The sequence below is a fragment of the Eretmochelys imbricata genome, chromosome 28 (genome assembly GCF_965152235.1).
Source record: "Eretmochelys imbricata isolate rEreImb1 chromosome 28, rEreImb1.hap1, whole genome shotgun sequence".
In the NCBI taxonomy this organism is placed as follows: domain Eukaryota; kingdom Metazoa; phylum Chordata; order Testudines; family Cheloniidae; genus Eretmochelys; species Eretmochelys imbricata.
In genome coordinates this window covers 3,080,901-3,099,781 of record NC_135599.1, presented here as the reverse complement: position 1 = coordinate 3,099,781, position 18,881 = coordinate 3,080,901, and the positions used below count along the sequence as shown (strand labels likewise).

General features: G+C 48.1%; 3 non-coding genes across 3 annotated transcripts; 1 reads left to right on the top strand and 2 right to left on the bottom strand.

The window, feature by feature from the left end:
* Window positions 1–12,820: 12,820 nt before the first annotated feature.
* Window positions 12,821–12,893, bottom strand: TRNAV-CAC (transfer RNA valine (anticodon CAC)). Its single transcript has one exon. It is a non-coding gene; the product is annotated as a tRNA-Val (tRNA).
* Window positions 12,894–16,287: 3,394 nt separating this feature from the next.
* Window positions 16,288–16,361, top strand: TRNAT-UGU (transfer RNA threonine (anticodon UGU)). Its single transcript has one exon. It is a non-coding gene; the product is annotated as a tRNA-Thr (tRNA).
* Window positions 16,362–18,146: 1,785 nt separating this feature from the next.
* TRNAS-UGA (transfer RNA serine (anticodon UGA)) lies at window positions 18,147–18,232 on the bottom strand. The gene has a single exon. It is a non-coding gene; the product is annotated as a tRNA-Ser (tRNA).
* Window positions 18,233–18,881: the final 649 nt, after the last annotated feature.

Sequence of the window (18,881 nt, the reverse complement as noted above, 5' to 3'; positions counted from 1 at the left end):
AGGTATACATTGTCCCCAAATGTAAAATAGTTATGGGTAATGACAAAGTCACAAAATTCAGCTGTTACTCTGAAAACTGTGATGATTGTGTCATATTTCACTCTATATCTTGTGCCACCGCCTTTCCCTTTAGCCTTGTCATTTACCAGGGATAAAAACTAACCATCTCTTCAGACACAAGGGAGTGTTTGTGTTCATTCCTGCGAGCTACACAAGGGTTTGATGTTGCTGCTTTCAATCCTCCGGCTCTTCCGAGACAAGGAACAATTAAGGCTGTCACTGAACTGAAGGAGGGAGATCATTTTTTGACAGGGAGAGGGATGCCTCCTCTTAAAGGTGTTTATCTGTCTGGCAGCCCTGGTTCCCAGGTCTCTCCTGAGGGAAGAAAGTTTTGATATAAAATACTAAAACTTATAAGGTAGAGGAGGGAAAGGTGATGGCCAAATGATGGGGCCAGTCTGAACCACAACATTGTTCTTTCACGTGGGATGACTCTGACCACTGACTGATCTCCACGCCCTTGGATTTGAAGAGATGTTTAGTTTTGCACTTGGTAGACTACAAAGCTGAAGCAATTTTATGGATGGTGACACTATGATTGAAGGGTTTCAGAGTAACAGCTGTGTTACTCTGTATTTGCAAAAAGAAAAGGAGTACTTGTCACACCTTACAGACTAACCAATTTATTTGAGCATGAGCTTTCGTGAGCTACAGCTCACTTCATTGGATGCATACCGTGGAAACTGCAGCAGACTTTACATATACACAGAGAATATGAAACAAAACCTCCTCCCACCCCACTGTCCTGCTGGTAATAGCTTATCTAAAGTGATCATCATGTTGGGCCATTTCCAGCACAAATCCAGGTTTTCTCACCCTCCACCCCCCAACACAAATTCACTCTCCTGCTGGTGATAGCCCATCCAAAGTGACAACTCTCTACACAATGTGCATGATAATCGAGTTGAGCCATTTTCTGCATAAATCCAGGTTCTCTCACCCCCCTCCCAAAAACCACACACACAAACTCACTCTCCTGCTGGTAATAGCTCATCCAAAGTGACCACTCTCGCTACAATGTGCATGATAATCAAGGTGGGCCATTTCCAGCAGAAATCTAGGTTTTCTCACCCCCCCACCCCCATACACACACAAACTCACTCTCCTGCTGGTAATACTTAAGGTAGTAAGATCAAGCACCCAAGAAGGGGCTCAAACCAATGACCCTGAGACTAAGAGTCTCATGTTCTACCAACTGAGCTAGACAGGCTGTCTGTAGCACTTCTTCAAAGGCACAGTCACAGTGTGAGTTGAGATTCCTTTTCTGACGTTTGCCTTCTGTCTTCATTCCTTCATTCTCCAGCTAGCAAGCAGGGGCTATTACAAGGCTGGTTAGATGCTGGTTTCTACATCAGAGAGCTGGGGTTGTTGTACCAGCTGGTCAGAGAAACAAGCATGGGAGGGTGGAATTTAGTGTTCTCCCACCATGGGGAGATGCTCTTTGACTCACATAGTGCGGGAGAGTCAGAAAAAGCTTCTCAGCGCCCAGAGAGGGGGTAGACAAGTAGTTCCCCCCAAGCGACACGCACATTTTTGCAGGACATCAGATCTCCTGCGGAGAAGCTTCTCAAAGAATATGTGGCCCCAGGAATGTCAGAGAAGGGAATCACAGTTTGCCTTACGAGGTGGGTGAGGAAAACCTGTAGGTCCTTAGGTCCCTCCAGCATCTGATGAAACCATTTGTGGGAAAGAGTCTGGGGTAGCCGAGCAGGACAAGGAGAGGACAGAAGGGCTTGCAGCTGGTGTGCAATCCCCACACTCCCAGTGCCCCAAAAGAAGCAGGGTTAAGCACTTTGTCAGCTTCCTGAGAGTGCAGTGCTGAAAAAATGAGAGCTACACTAAGGGGCAGCTAAAGCCATGAGACCTGTGAAAATGAATCAGCCTCCCATCAGGTGGCGTCAACTCCCCTCTCTGGGTTTCTATCCCAGAAATACTTTCAGCTCAATTATGTTTTCCCCTGAGAGAGGCTCCAGATTATAAACAGAAGAAGAAGCGGAGAGGAGTGCACTGGGGTCAATGAAAGTGGAGGAAAATTGCTCCTCTGGTGATTTCTTTGTTTTGCTCCTGTGATGCTGATAAAAGGAACTGGAAGCATAATTTGAGATTGCGACACCATGTCATCCATTTTTGGGGCTCGGTTTGTGACACTGGGCACAGGGGATCCTTCACTCTCTGTTCTTGTCCCTTCAGGGCAGTGGAGACTGGAGTTCTGAGATTGGCGAAGTAGGAGCCTGAGAAAGCCAAAGCTGGTTGTCAGAAAGAAATGGCCCTACGTGGTCCTTTAAGTGGTGGGCTCTGGTGTTTTAGCAGCTCAGTTGTTTGTTCGATTCCCACAGGGCAATGAAAGTTTTTAAACAAAAATCTCCTTTCATTCCGCATTTGAAATTGGAGCAAAAGAGGGCTCCTTGTCCTTATCAACAAGGGAGAGAATGGCTTTTTTCTTAGCAAATATTTTTAAAGGGCACTGACTCGAGCTGCAGATCTCATTTCATTTGTATTTACAATGGAATGATTCTTTCTAGTATAGACAGAAATTCTTCAGCTAGCCTTGGATTCCACAGGAATACTAGAAGCAATGGTGTCTAACTAATACCTGCCTTTTTTTCGGAGAACAGGAATATCTGAGTTTTCCATCGACATTTCCCGTCCAGCACCTTGGGCCTCATCCAACAATATAGGAAACGGACATGCAGTCAAATACATGGAAAGTTTCTCAGGAAAGGGTTCACTGAGCAGGCCAGGGGAAAAGTTTTGCCAGAACACTTGGTTATAATATCCCACCCTGACCTTAAATGGAAAACAAGGAGATGACTCTCAGAGCACACAACCAGAGTAGGTAGGGCACCCACTTATGACTCAAAACCACGGATTATGAGTCTCATGTTCTACATTGTTAACGTACTGCGCCTTTCTCCCTTGACATCATCAGGACCTTCAGATCTCCCTGCTTGTTTCCAAGGCTTTGTGCATTTGTATATAGGCACTTGAGATAACCTGCTGATCGCCCCTCATTCTCAGTATGAGGTAGGAGCCCTCCCCTCACAGACGTTCCTGCCTGTGCTTCCTCCCGCTATCCCGCTTGCCCACTTACCTCAGGGCTTTGGTCTCCTTCCCCCGGTGAACCTAGTTTAAAGCCCTCCTCACTAGGTTAGCCCGCCTGCTGGCAAAGATGTTCTTCCCTCTCTTCGTTAGGTGGAGCCCAGCACTCCTCCTTCATGGAACATCATCCCATGGTCAAAGAATCCAAAGCCTTCTCAACAACACCACCTGCTTAGCTCTTCGTTGACTTCCACGATTCGACGGTCTCTACCCAGGCCTTTTCCTGGACGAGAAGACCACTTGCTCCTCACACTCCTTTATCCTTCTTCCCAGAGCCACGTAGTCCACAATGATCCGCTCAAGGTCATTCTTGGCAGTATCACTGGTGCCCACATGGAGAAGCAGGAAGGGGTAGCGATCCGAGGGCTTGATGAGTCTCGGCAGTCTCTCCATCACATCACGAATCTGAAGAGCAGGGGCAGAGTGGAGGTGAGTGGTGCTCCCTCCCTGCCCTCCATGGGGGCTTGCTCAGGCCCTGAGGTGCCCCCATGAACATTCCTCTGTGCCTCCCTAGGAGGCATACCCCACATTTTGGGGACCACTGACCCAACTCGCTAAGCAGAGACTAGTGATGCCAAAGCCCAGGGAAAGGTAGAAGAAGTGCAGGGACCCCGGCACTGGAACCATGGCCTTGCCCCCCCTTCTGCCTGAAGCCCCACCTTCTTCACGCCTTCCACCCAGGGCCCCATCAACTACATTATCTCTGTTCTACCCCTTCCCCCACTGCCCCACCCTGCTCGCTCCTTAACCCCCCCCCGTGGCCCTGAGACCAGAGAAGCTGTGTGCCCTGGCTGCAGTCCCCCGGCCATAGCAGGGTGCGAGAGCACCTCCAGCCTTGGGGCTGACATAGGGGAGACTTTTCCAGGGGGCCTAATTTGGCCAGGGGCCCTAATCATGGGCCCCATTGGCCCATGTGGAAACCCGCCACTGCCCCCTTGGCAACACAGCTTTGGGGAGGCTGTGCACTCTGCCAGCGTAGTGTCAGAAACTGCTTCCTGGGGCGGGCGGGGGGGCTCCCAGATTTCTCCCTGCTTCTTCCCAGCTCTACCCCTTCCACAATGTTCCTCCGTGGCCTCATAGAGGGTTGCGAGGGATCGAGGAGCAGCACGAAGTGTTCCATACATCCTGGTCACTTTCCCCACCTGGGCTGTGCTCAGAGGCGAGCATCAGAAGCTGCTTCTCTCTACCCTCCCCTTATACAGCCCAGGGGAGGAAAGTGACCTGGATGCAGGGAGCTCTGAAGTCACTCCTCACCCACTTCAAGCCCCACATGCCCGGAAGAGCAGCATTCCAGAGAGAAGAGGGCAGGAATGCCAGCTGCCCCATGCACACAGGTCAGTTTCCCCACATGGGTGCATGAGGGGTACAGCAATTAGGGGTGAAGGGGGTGCAGGAGGGGAGTATGGGAGATAAGGGCAAAGGGGAGACAGTGTAGGGGTTAAGGCACAGGAGGGGGCAGGGTTTGGGGTGAAGGAGGTGCAAGGGTTAGGAGTGCAGGAACTAGGGGCAAAGGGGGAGTGGGGAGCCCACAGGGGTCTGGGGCAATGGATGTGCCAAAGTACAAGTTTTGCCCAGGGCGCCATTTTCCCTAAGGCTCGTCCTGGGGAGGAGTTTCCCCATTGGTAACATTTCTTGCTGGGAGGGGGAAGAAGAGAAAAGAGGTGTTTTCTCTCTCTCTTTCCTCTCCATTTTTTCTCATTCCTTTAATTCCTGAATTCTCCCTTGTATTTCAGACTGGGATTAAAGGCAGCTCCAGACTTTCCCTCTCTCCCTTCTGGGAAATCAAGTTCAAGTTTTTACAAGGAGCTAAAGAAGCCTCAATTCCGCATCTGAATTAATGTCACATTTCTCACTACTTGACAGAAAGAAATGTCATGTCAATCCCAGGTAAGTCCACTCCAGTCATGCGTAGGGCATTGCGTCACCATGTGGCCATTTCACTTCCCTCCTCAGTTTCACCCAGAGACACAATTTCCTTTGCACAGATCCATGAACAGCAAAACCTTTCTGTGTCTCTAGTCTGAGCGAGGGCATTCAATTGCATTGAAACCTTCTCTCCTGCAATGGCAACTGTCGGACACAGGGGATGTGGCCACCTTCAGCCCTGACAGTGAGATATTCCCTCTCCTCTTTCTTCATGCTGCTGCTGTTATTCCATGAAACATGACCGATGGAATAAAAAGCTAGGTTGACTCCAGTGTGAGGAAAGAAAGGAGCCACCAACTCCCCAAAAAATCTCAGTGACCCAAAGAAAACCCGCCCCTGCTATTGGAGATACAACAAGAAAAGGGACTGTCTGAATTGTCAAAGCAGGCAATGAACAATCTGCAGCAAAATCATTAACCACAAACACACTCTAACCATGCTCCAGTCAGTAGGGAAACGGGCAGAAATTCTCGCTGTTCAGCCATGGCCACACTTACCTAACTGCAAAGCAGTGAGTGTGCTGGGTAAGCTGGTCTGAGCAAACAGTTGGAAATGACCTTTCAATGAGAACAGAACCACAGTGTAGAAAAGCCCGTGTATTAAGTGGTTGTGGCTGAGTGCTCAGGGAGCTGGCCTAGGAAACTATGGGGGTCTTTCTGTGGAGGTTTCGTTCTTGCCAACTAGGGAAGGCTGGTGTGTGGTGTCTTGATGGCATGGTGTCTTTCAGTGCCTGAGCACCCAGGGAGCCGAGTCTAGCCTTCCTCTCAGGCCAAGGACAAGTCTACATTTGAAACATTGAGTCTACACCGCTGCAGCTTGGTAATGAAGATGCTCTGTGCCAGGGTTTCTCAAACTTCATTTCACTGCAACCCCCCGCTGCCAAAGAAACGTACTACATAACCCCGGGAAGGGGGACCAAACACCAAGCCCCTCCACACTGGGCCTGGGGGAGCTAAAGCTGAAGCCCAAGCCCTGCCCCACTGAGGGAGGGCAAAAGCAAAGCTTAAGGGATTCAGCTCTGGGTGGCGAGTAATCAGACCTTTGGCTTCAGACCAAGTCCCAACAAGTCTAACGCCAGCCCTGGTGACCCCATTAAAACAGGGTCACGACCCACCTTGGGATCTTGTCCCACAGTTTGAAAACCACTGCTCTGTGCTGATGGGTGTTACGAATTACACCTGATAGGACACGCACACAACTGCTAAGAATTACACCTGATACGACACACACAGTTTGAATCTAGGCTGAGGCACGTAAACAAAGTCCACAACTGGAGAGTTCCCTAAAAACACCAAGTTTATTACGCTCGAGCGTGGTGCCTGGAGGGGACCCCAAATACAGATTGTACAAAGGTTATATACTTTTTAGCAAAGCATGTTGCCCTTGTGCATCGGAAACCTTAGCCAATAAACAAACCCTTTTCTTATCTACCACCTATCCCTGCTTGGTGCATTCCTCATGCTAAACTAGTATGTTAACACAGCATGGTCCTGAAGCCATGCATCAGTAACTTTATTATCAGGATGGGAGGCCTCACATCAAAGGCCAGGAGATAGGGAGTTAGGGACAGACAAAGAACAGATAACGGGAGTCAAGACAGGCTGGAGACAAGGAGGAGGATGTTCACAGGAATGCAGTATCTAAGGAACACTCCTCGTGGTGCATGATGTGCATGCTTTTAGACAATGGTGGGCCCCAAACCAAAATGGAGTCACATGTGCTAACTTTTCGTTACCATGGGAGAGAGTTTTCCTGTCAGTGTAGTTAATTCACTTCCCCAGGAGGTGGGAGCAATGTCAGTGGGAGAAGCTGGGTCATTGGGTGTGCAAGTTGTGGTGTTTACCACATTTATGAAGTTTAATCAAACCCCATTATTAAAAGCACCTGTGGTCTGGGAGTAGAAAAGGAGCTCGCTGAAGCAGGGTCTGTCCTTCAAAGTGGGGATTGGTCCTGCTTTGAGCAGGGGTTGGACTAGATGACCTCCTGAGGTCCCTTCCAACCCTGATATTCTATGCTTCTATGAAAGTCCTGGAGATCATGACTCCAGTCCACTGTTGTTATGGGGGTATAGCTCAGTGGTAGTGTTTGACTGCAAATCAAGTGGTCTGTGGTTCAAATTCAAGTGCCCTCTTATAAGGGCTTTTTTTTTAAAAAAAAGGAAAACATTTTCATTTCCATTCTCCATTATGTTCATGAATTCCACTGTATGAGGATTCTTGAAATGAATGTAAACCCTCAATGTTTCACTGTGCAAATGCATAAAAACATAGCAAACCTGGCTATCAACTGAAATCATTCCAGTCTTCTGTGTCTAGTTTATGTTTTCATAAATTAAACAAAGGTATGATATAAATACACATTTGCAGATCCGTGTTCTACGGGCGCTATTGTTAGGATATAGATATTCAGGCCTGTCTGTAAAGGCCTGTACTCTAAGAATTTAGGTGTATTCTTATCACTTGGCTAGTTCTAGACGTATAAAAGAAAGAATCAAAATCACTGTCTGCCGGTGTAAGGGCTTTCTTTTACTGTTACAGTCTGAGGCTCCTGTGCTTAGGGGTAAGGCCTTTGGCTAAGCAGCAGAGGCAGCCATAAGCTGGGAAGTGAAAGGTCACCTCCTCACATTCCAACCTAGTCACATTGAAATCAGGTGCTATTGGGCTGATAGGAATACAATCCTGTCCTGATAATGCCTATCGCCTCCAGAGAAAGGGAAGTGCCGAGAAGATGTAAAAGGAAACTTAGTTTGATAGCATCCTGTCTGGGAAGAACTGACTTATCAATAGCTGGGATGTGAAATCCTCATTTCTGTCTTTCGCAAAAAGAAAAGTAGTACTTGTGGCACCTTAGAGACTAACCAATTTATTTGAGCATGAGCTTTCGTGAGCTACAGCTCACTTCATCGTATGCATGCCGTGGAAACTGCAGCAGACTTTATATATACACAGAGAATATGAAAAAATACCTCCTCCCAGCTGGACAATGGGGTGGGAGGAGGTATTTTTTCATATTCTCTGTGTATATATAAAGTCTGCTGCAGTTTCCACGGCATGCATCCGATGAAGTGAGCTGTAGCTCACGAAAGCTCATGCTCAAATAAATTGGTTAGTCTCTAAGGTGCCACAAGTACTCCTTTTCTTTTTGCGAATACAGACTAACACGGCTGTTACTCTGATTTCTGTCTTTGTTCTATCACTGTAGTCCCCATTTCCCTATTGTTTGTCTGTATCATCTCTGTCTAGTTCTGTGATTGTTTCTGTCTGCTGTATAAAAAGAAGCTTACAAGAAGTGGAAGGTTGGACATATGACCAGGGAAGAGTATAAAAATATAGCTCGGGCATGTAGGAATGAAATCAGGAGGGCCAAATCGCACCTGGAGCTGCAGCTAGCGAGAGATGTCAAGAGTAACAAGAAGGGTTTCTTCAGGTATGTTCGCAACAAGAAGAAAGCCAAGGAAAGTGTGGGCCCTTGCTGAATGAGGGAGGCAACCTAGTGACAGAGGATGTGGAAAAAGCTAATGTACTCAATGCTTTTCTTGCCTCTGTTTTCACTAACAAGGTCAGCTCCCAGACTGCTGCGCTGGGCATCACAAAATGCGGAAGAGATGGCCAGCCCTCTGTGGAGGTAGAGGTGGTTAGGGACTATTTAGAAAAGCTGGACGTGCACAAGTCCATGGGGCCGGACGAGTTGCATCCGAGAGTGCTGAAGGAATTGGCGGCTGTGATTGCAGAGCCATTGGCCATTATCTTTGAAATCTCGTGGCGAACCGGGGAAGTCCCAGATGACTGGAAAAAGGCTAATGTAGTGCCAATCTTTAAAAAAGGGAAGAAGGAGGATCCTGGGAACTACAGGCCAGTCAGCCTCACCTCAGTCCCTGGAAAAATCATGGAGCAGGTCCTCAAAGAATCAATCCTGAAGTACTTGCATGAGAGGAAAGTGATCAGGAACAGCAAGCATGGATTCACCAAGGGAAGGTCATGCCTGACTAATCTAATTGCCTTTTATCATGAGATTACTGGTTCTGTGGATGAAGGGAAAGCAGTGGATGTATTGTTTCTTGACTTTAGCAAACCTTTTGACACGGTCTCCCACAGTATTCTTATCAGCAAGTTAAGGAAGTATGGGCTGGATGAATGCACTATAAGGTGGGTAGAAAGCTGGCTAGATTGTCGGGCTCAATGGGTAGTGATCAATGTCTCCATGTCTAGTTGGCAGCCGGTGTCAAGTGGAGTGCCCCAGGGGTCGGTCCTGGGGCCGGTTTTGTTCAATATCTTCATAAATGATCTGGAGGATGGTGTGGATTGCACTCTCAGCAAATTCGCGGAGGATACTAAACTGGGAGGAGTGGTAGATACGCTGGAGGGGAGGGATAGGATACTGAAGGACCTAGACAAATTGGAGGATTGGGCCAAAAGAAATCTGATGAGGTTCAATAAGGATAAGTGTAGGGTCCTGAACTTAGGATGGAAGAATCCAATGCACCGCTACAGACTAGGGACCGAATGGCTAGGCAGCAGTTCTGCGGAAAAGGACCTAGGGGTGACAGTGGACGAGAAGCTGGATATGAGTCAGCAGTGTGCCCTTGTTGCCAAGAAGGCCAATGGCATTTTAGGATGTATAAGTAGGAGCATAGCGAGCAGATCGAGGGACGTGATCGTCCCCCTCTATTCGACATTGGTGAGGCCTCATCTGGAGTACTGTGTCCAGTTTTGGGCCCCACACTACAAGAAGGATGTGGATAAATTGGAGAGAGTCCAGCGAAGGGCAACAAAAATGATTAGGGGTCTAGAACACATGACTTATGAGGAGAGGCTGAGGGAGCTGGGATTGTTTAGCCTGCAGAAGAGAAGAATGAGGGGGGATTTGATAGCTGCTTTCAACTACTTGAAAGGGGGTTCCAAAGAGGATGGCTCTAGACTGTTCTCAATGGTAGCAGATGAGAGAACGAGGGGTAATGGTCTCAAGTTGCAGTGGGGGAGGTTTAGATTGGATATTAGGAAAAACTTTTTCACTAAGAGGGTGGTGAAACACTGGAATGCGTTGCCTAGGGAGGTGGTGGAATCTCCTTCCTTGGAAGTTTTTAAGGTCAGGCTTGACAAAGCCCTGGCTGGGATGATTTAACTGGGAATTGGTCCTGCTTCGAGCAGGGGTTGGACTAGATGACCTTCAGGGGTCCCTTCCAACCCTGATATTCTATGATTCTATGATTCTATAATTAATTTTGCTGGGTGTAAACTAATTAAGGTGGTGGGATATAATTGGTTCCATAATCATTTTACAATATGTTAGGATTGGTTAGTTAAATTTCAGGAAAATGATTGGTTAAGGTATAGCTAAGCAGAACTCCCGAGTGGGGAAATTGGAATCATATTTAGCTAAAGGGGGAAATGAGAACAGGGACACAGGTGTAAGGCTCGGTGGTGTCAGAGCTGGGAAGAGGGACACTAAGGATGGAAACTGGAATCATGCTTCCTGGAAGTTTACCCCAATAAACATCGAATTGTTTGCACCTTTGGACTTTGGGTATTGTTGCTCTCTGTTCATGTTAGAAGGACCAGGGAAGGAAGTGGGCAAGGAATAAGCCCCCTAACAGCTATGCTGTGCAGAAGAAGAAGAACCACATCCAGTTGGGGTTCAGGAGTCTGATGAGCAAAGGCAACTTGGTGCAGGCTAAAGTCACCAGCACCTTGCCTCCTTCACATTCAACCAGCAGCTAGGACAAGGACATGGCATGAAGAGAAGACAGTGTCTCTGAGCAGGTATATAGCCACCAAGAAGCTGGCTAAAGTTGCCAAGATCCCCAGGAAGACCACCACACCCATGTCTAGGAATAATCATCAGAATGCGGTGACTGCAGGGGGGACCAAAAAGGCAGAGAAAAGCCCTCAAAAGGTGTAATCTGCCAAGCCCCAGAAGGTGGTGAAGAGCCCACCTAACATCAAGACTGGAGAGCCAACTTCAAAGCACCCAAAGCCAGGGCTACGAAGGTGCACTGAGAAAGAAGTGAAGAGATTTCTATTGGGATGACTCCTGCTCCCCTAATGGCTCTTTTATGAATCACCATGGACCACCCAGAGAGATCAAAGTCCTGCAGAACAAACAGCCCCATGGATAGTATCATGAAGTGGTGGCAGTGGGGGGAAGGGTTTCTCTTCCAGATGGGAAGTGCTGTGTTTTGTGTAACACCTCCCAGGTGTGTGATGCACTGACAGGGCAGCTCCCTAGAGCTCCCACATGAGTTCATTCTCTTTGACCTGCTTCTCTTCTTATTTCAGAGCCAGCACGAGTGGGAGTGTGTCCCTGTCACTTCACCAGCTATAGAACAGGCTCTGTCTGCATCCCATCTTTGATTAATCCCACTTTTTAATGTATTCCTACTGTGATACTTTCCCAGTTCTCTGCCTCATTCTAACATTCTGGTCAGAGATTGAGTATGGGGAGGAATGGACTAGTTTGCATGACATTTTGTAAGTTGCAATGGTATGTGATTGAAAACTCTGCTGGAGGTGGGCAAGAGCCTGTTACAAACATAAAATAGCTAAGCTTTACCAAACGTACCTGTTACATATTCAAACCTTCCTGTGTACACACAATAGAAATCAACAGCTTCTGGAACAACTCTGACATCGTAATAAAAAAGGCTAACAAAAGATGTGCTCTCGTCATCATGACTAAGTTGGACTATGAACAAGAGGCTGCTAGGCAGCTCTCTAACTCCACATTCTACAAGCCATTATCCTCTGATCCCACTGAGGATTGCCAGAAGAAACGACACCATCTGCTCAAGAAACTCCAGGCTTATTCACACTGTATACTGGCACAGCAGTGAAGGCCGGAAAGGAGCAGCGGTTCTCACTGGAACATGTCCACCCCCTGCTCACAGGCAATTCCCAGGCCCACCATAGCACACTATCTTGATGAGAAAGGATCCCACTCGGCCTAACCATTGCTTCTTTTCCTTCCACCTGGAACCCCGCTTCTTTTTCTGGGCTACAGGTAGCTGTCCCTGGGATGCCAAGAGACAGGCACAGGATTCTACCTCCCAGCAGCCAACCACACTACCATGGGTTCGGCCCTCAGAAGGGATCCCAGTTGCTCACAGCCAGCCCAACCCCCGCCTGCAAAGGCGTCAATCACGCCCCCGGGTCGGCCACAAAGGAGGAGTGGTTCTCGCCGCTCCATGTGTGGCAGGGAGCCTCTCAAGCCCATCACCGCACCCCCATCTTGGCCAGAAAAGAGCACGGGTGCACACAAACTCGGACTCCGCTTTGCTTGTCTTCCTTTCACCCAGAACCGTCCTTCTTCTCCTGGACTGCAAGTAGCCATCCCTTGGAAACCAGGAGGCAGGCACAGGATTCTACCTCCCAGCAGCCAACCGCACCGCCCCTGGCTTTGGTAGAACGAACGGTGACGCTCTGCTAACCCCACTGAGGCACTTAGCTTCTGTCCTGTCTTCCTCAGCATGACTTTCCTCTTTTGCCCTATTCCTGCCTCACTCCCTCCTTTGGCAAGTCACGCAAAGGAGGGCACCTGGAAGACCTGGCCTCCATAGGCCAACGCCCAAGGGCAGAGGAGACCAAGCCACAAGGCTCCAAAAGGTGACTGGCCTAGACCCTCTAGATTTCTCAGCTCACTTCACCACCCTCTGTCCTGCGGGGGTCGGGGTTACCCCAGGGACAGGCCAGTGGTAGAAGTAGGAGCGCCTTGCTGGAGAGCTAGAAAAAGTAAGCCATCATGTTTCTGCCTGGTTTCGAACCAGGGACCTTTTGCATGTGAGGCAAACGTGATAACCACTACACTACAGAAACTCTGTCACAGAGCTCTGCCCCTCCCTTCACATTCCATCCACTTGGCTGGCTCTCACCCTGGCACACACTGATGGGCAGACCTGGAGAAAGTGGCGGCAGCCCTTCGGTAGGTCAGCTGGGAGAGCAAAGGACTGGAGCCGGCGCTCAGGAAGTCGTCTTTATGTCGTCCTTGTGACTCCAGCTTGAAGGAGAGCTTCTTTTTCTTCCCCTTGCTGAGAAAGAGCAAGAGAAGAAAGAAAGCTCAGGTGGGCCACCTGGGTGCACAAGCCCACGCTGCTTTTTCCTGCTGCAGAGCCCGAAGTGAGGGACTCACGGCGGGTAAAGGCACTGCTTCATTCCAGAAAATAGCCCACCCCTGCACAAAAAGGGACAAAACAACATGCCGAAGCCTGGGATTGAAGCAGGAACCTTTAAATCTTCAGTCTAATGCGCTCCTGGCTGAGCTACTTTGAGAGTTACTAGGTTTCTCTTTGGCCTGCTGTTTCTCTGTCTGGGATGTTTTTGTGAGCCATGGCACACAAAAAGGACCTCATTGTGAGTGGCCCACGAAGGCAAGATGAATTTTTGCCTCCCTTGCTCAGCTTGACTTGCTTCCTCACCCCATTCCTGCCTTAGTTCCTGGGTTACCTGGTGGCTGAAGGTGACTGGGTCCTAGCGGCACGGGGAGGAAGTTGGGCAGCTGAACCCTGGTGGCAAGAGTCCTGCTGCCACTTGGCACCCCACCCTGTATTCCCGGCTTTACCTACTGGGCGCCAGGGACTTGGTGCCCAGCAGCACAGAGGAAGGAGGTAGACAGAGCTACCCTCGCCTTGAAGCTCAGGCTCATTAAAACATATGTTCAGTCTAAGATGGCCAATGGGAGACCAACATCACTTGCTATTTTATCACTTGAAAATGCCATTGGCCAGTCTTTGCATCTCTCTAATGCTGCGCTTCAGTTTATGAGGACAAAGTCGAGAAAGTGACCTTTGAACTAAAGGACTCGGGTTAACAGTCTAACGCTGTTTCTCAGTGTAACACTAGTTAAGACTGGTCCACCCTGTGTTGGTGGCCGTTCAATTTCTAGATGTTAGTACATTTCAGTTACTGTTAAAATTAAAAAAATTCTATATGCTTAAAGGAAATAAACTTTTCTATTTGATTATTTCTGGCATAAATAAAGACACATGTACAGATCCTAGCCTGCAAATGTATCACCTTATATGACAGAGAAAATCATGCATACAAATTCTGCATCAAAATCATGAAATGAGTTGCAAATGCAATAAAAATAAAATATTCAGAAGTTTAACATATGAGGGGGGGCATCGCAGATGCTTCTTTTCTGGGGGGCCTTTTGATCTAGGGGAAGGCTGTCAGGGAGAACAGGAGTTAGTTTCACAAACCTATTTTCAGGCTGTAATCTGTGGGCACCCTGCCCTGTGGGAGGGATCCCAGTAGCCCAGACTCAGGGCTGGAACAGGTCCCTGTTTTAGGGGGAGGCTGCATGGTTTAGAGCAGGGGTGGCCAACCTGAGCCTGAGAAGGAGCCAGAATTTAGCAGTGTACATTGCCAAAGAGCCACAGTAATATGTCAGCAGCCCTGCATCAACTCCACCCCCCCAGCTCTCACCGCCTCCCACCCACCGACTGCCCCGCTGATCAGTGTCTCCTCCTCCCTCCCCGCACCGCCCGATCAGCTGTTTCGTGGCATGCAGGAGGCTCTGGGCGGAGGGGAGAGGAGCGAGGGCATGGCAGGCTCAGGGGAGTGTGCTGGAAGGGTTGGAGTGGAGGTAGGGCTTGTGGAAGAGACAGAGGTTGAACAGTGAGCACCCCTGGCACATTGGAAAATTGGCATCTGTAGCTCCAGCCCCAGAGTCAGCACCTATAGAAGGAGCCGCATATTAACTTCTGAAGAGCCGCACATGGCTCTGGAGCCACAGGTTGGCCTCCCCTGGCTTACAGCAATCTGATGCCTCAAAGAATCTCTCTCTCCCAAAGTGTTGGATCTGCATCCCCAGAAGGCTCCTGCACTGCCTCCCCCCTTTTCACAGTCTATAGAAAGGAGCAGCATCAAGGGTTAGTGATGAGTGACAAGATACAACATGGGTGGCAGAGGCCACAGGATCCCAGAGTGTTTGCCTGTCTGGGGCATTTTGAGTGAGATCTCAGGGACACATTGTAAGGCAGAATCCCAGGAATATATATGAAAGGAGCATAGGGCCATAAGGACGTAAGAACGGCCATACTTGGTGAGACCAAAGGTCCCTATAGCTCATAGTGGCCAGTGTCAAGTGCTTCAGAAAGAATGAACAGAATACGTAATCATCAAGTGATCTATCCCTTGTCACCCATTCACAGCTCCTGGCAAACAGAGAGTAGGAACACCATCCCTATCCATCTTGGCTAATACCCATTGATAGGCCTATGCTCCATGAATATATCTGGTTCATTTTTTGAACCCTGTTATAGTCTTGGCCTTCACAATATCCTTTGGCAAGGAGTTCCACATGTAGACTGTGGGTTGTGTGAAAAATACTTCTTTATGTTTGTTTTAAATGTGCTGCCTATTAATTTCATTTGGTGGCCCCTAGTTCTTGTCTTAGGAGAGGGAGTCAATAACACTGCCTTATTTACTAACTCACACCAGTCATGATGTTATAGACCTCTAGAATATCCCCTCTTAGTCGTCTATTTTCAAAGCTAAAAAGTCTCAGTCTTATTAATCTCTCCTCATATGGCAGTTTGTCAGTGAGATCAGTAGCAATAAATATGAAATGAAGGACTGCTTTCCCCTCTGTGATGCCATGTTCGAATTATGTTACTTTACGATGAGATAAAGCTTGAAAATATCCTGCTCTAATTTCAGGATGGGTCTGTAACCATAATCGTTCTCTGTGGGAAGTGGTCTCTAGATAATGATCTTTGGGAAGAGCTGGCTGAAGAGCCTTCCAACTAACCAGGAGATCATGGCTTGGCCTGCCAGTTCTTCCTTGCTGAACCTGGCTTGTCTGCTAGGCTCCACTTTTTGTATCTCTTCTCATAAAAAGAAAAGACCTCACAGCATAATCCTTGTAAGTGCTCGTTCAGGGTGGAGAGAGCTCCCTTGTGGCGAAGCCTTGGAAAGTGGCAAATGCTAAACCTGAAGCTGATGAAAAGGTACCATGACTCAGAGTTGAGTTGAAGTTGCTGTGACTGAAACCCAGAGCACTAACCACTCTAGGATCACAGCAGCTTGTGGGAGAAGCGCATATTAGAAGCCCTCTGTCAACTCAGCTGTGGCTTTCCGTGCACAGAGAGCCAGCCCGCTCAAGGTCTGCAAGTTTTGTGGGAAATGGGGAACGTCTGTACTTTGGCATTTGAAGATGTTGTCTTGGACCATCAAGGGGAACAGTTGCAAATAGATAGTTGAGGAAGGCACCATGGCTTAGTAGGTTAAAGCACCTGTCTTGTAAACAGGAGATCCTGGGTTCAACTCCCAGTGGTGTCTTGTTGTATAGCTTTTGTCTCCTCTGCTCATGTTTTCCTAGGAAACAGAAGAGACCTCCCTTGGCAATGTAAGTAATTGCTTCCTAAGGAAAAGGCTTCTTTGCAGAGGAGCATTGGAAAGAATCAAATCACCAGCCTGGAGTTGATGAAAAGGCTATTGGTGTTGGGAAGGAGATTGCTTTGACTGCAATTGCTATGACACCAGAGCTTGTGTCCCATGCCCATGCAATTCACTAGAAATGTCTATGCACAGAGACCCTTCTAGAGGGTTCTCTGTATGGCTTGCAGGAAATGGAGAGTGACTGTCCTTTCACCTTTCATTTTATTGTTGATGAAAGATGGAGCAGATACGCAAGAAGTCCCAGAGAGTGGCACTGTGGCAGAGCTTGCCAATAAACCTGCTGGATAAAGAGCAAATTCAGGATCCAGCATCCAGTGCTGCCTTGCTGAACGTGCCTCCTCTTGTCACCTTTTGGTCAATCTTTTTTGTTAACGGAGAAACCCGCCTTTGACTAGCCATACCCATGCTTGCAAAAAGAACAAAAAGTCTTTTTGCTGACAAGTGTTGAAAGGAGGCATCGGATGAACATGGAAACAAGGTAAAGGTTGCTGTAACTCATCTTGCAGGCATGGCTGTTGAATCTGGGCTGCCTCTTACAATACTGTGCTCGTGACAAGTAGCAAAACCCCTCCAGGTGCTGTGATCACTTGTCCAACAACATGCCATGACACACTATGGACACACTATGGTCCATGTTAAAGAGCTTTCCCTCAACCCTGCCACTTCCCTGGTTCTTGTCAGGCAAGCAGCAAAAGGCCAGAATTCCAAAGCACAGACAATGCAATGTTTATTGGGGTTAGTTTCCAAGCAATCATATTTCGGAGCCCTTCACACCAGTTGGGCTTATCTCTATAAGACAATAGAGTCTGTTCCCTAGTGTTCCCTTCCAAGCTCTCATGCCACAGAGCATTTACCCTGTATTCCCCTTCCCAGCTCTGACGCCGCAGAGCCTTGCCTGTGTCCCTGTTTCCTCTCCCCCGCCCTTAGCAAGCATGATTCCAATTTCCCCTCCACTTCCTGTTTGACCCCAGTTTATATAATAATATTCTCAGCTATACCTTATCCAATCGTTTTACTGAAATTTAACTAACCAATCCTAACATATTGTAACATAATTCTCTGAACAACTATATCCCACTACCTTAATTAACTTACGTCTACCAAATTAATTATACAGCAGACAGAAACAATTAGCAAACCAGACAGATTAACAATAGAAAACTGGGGGGCATAAAGATAAAACATACAGAAATGAGGGTTTCACAACCACGGCCATTGATAAGTGATTTCTTGCCAGACAGGATGCTGGCAAACGAAGTTTTCTTTAACCATCTTAAGATCCGTTTCTTTATCTAGTGGTGATGGGCACTCTCTGGACAGGATCTTCTTCCTAACCGCTCAATACCACCTTATTTCAGTGTGTCTGGTTTGGGATGTGACAATGTGACCGTACGCTTCCCAGCTTATGGCTGCCCCTGCTGCTTTGCCAAAGGCCTTAGCCTAAGAACAAGGCCTCCGACTATCCTAGTGAGAGCAGGCCCATACACAGGTGGACTGTGGTTTTGATTCTTCATTTTTATACCCCTGTAACTAGCTAAGTGATAAAAATACACCTAAGTGCTATAGCAGTCTCACATGTAGATAGAGCGAGGCCAGAGCTGGCTCCGGTTCGCACTGTGGATGCTCACACACAAAAACAACAGCAAGACAACACGTTAACGTTTCTGTAGTTGACAGGATTTGAACCTGCGTGGGGGGGACCCCCACAAGGGATTTCAAATCCATCACCTTAACCACTCGGCCACAACTACTTGATGGACAGCTGCTTAGCAACACTATTATTCTGTTCTCACAGAATTGTCCCTTCAAATTGCTTGCTCAGACCAGCTTCCCCAGCACAAGTGTGTCTATGGCGGAAAGCGAGAATTTCTGCCCATTTCTCTTCCGGCTGGAGCATGATCGGAGTATGTTTGTGGTTAATGACTTTGCAATAGATTGTTGTTCATTCCCCACTTCGACAAGTCAGACAGTCCCTTTCCTATTCAAATCTCCAGCACATCGCTTCAAGAGCAGGGGTCAGGATTTCTCTGGGGCACTGTCAGGGATAGAGGTAGCTACATACCCTCTGTCTGACCACTGCCATTGCAGGAGAGAAGGTTTCAATGGAATTGAATGCCCTGGCTCAGACAAGAGACACAGGGAGGTTTTACTGTTCATGGATCTGTGCAAAGGAAATTGTGTCTCTGTGTGAAATTGAGGAGGGAAATGAAACATTCACGTGGCGGCCCAATGCCCTAAGGAATGTGGGTGAAGGACTCAGGCTGAGAAATGATTTAACGGGTTTGTATCAATTTCTTGCCCTGATTAAAAACTATGGCTAAAAGGCAGCCTTTGTTGTTAGTACTTGTACCTGTGCAGGGACACCCGGGTGGATATCAAGTCCATGGCCTTAACCAGCAG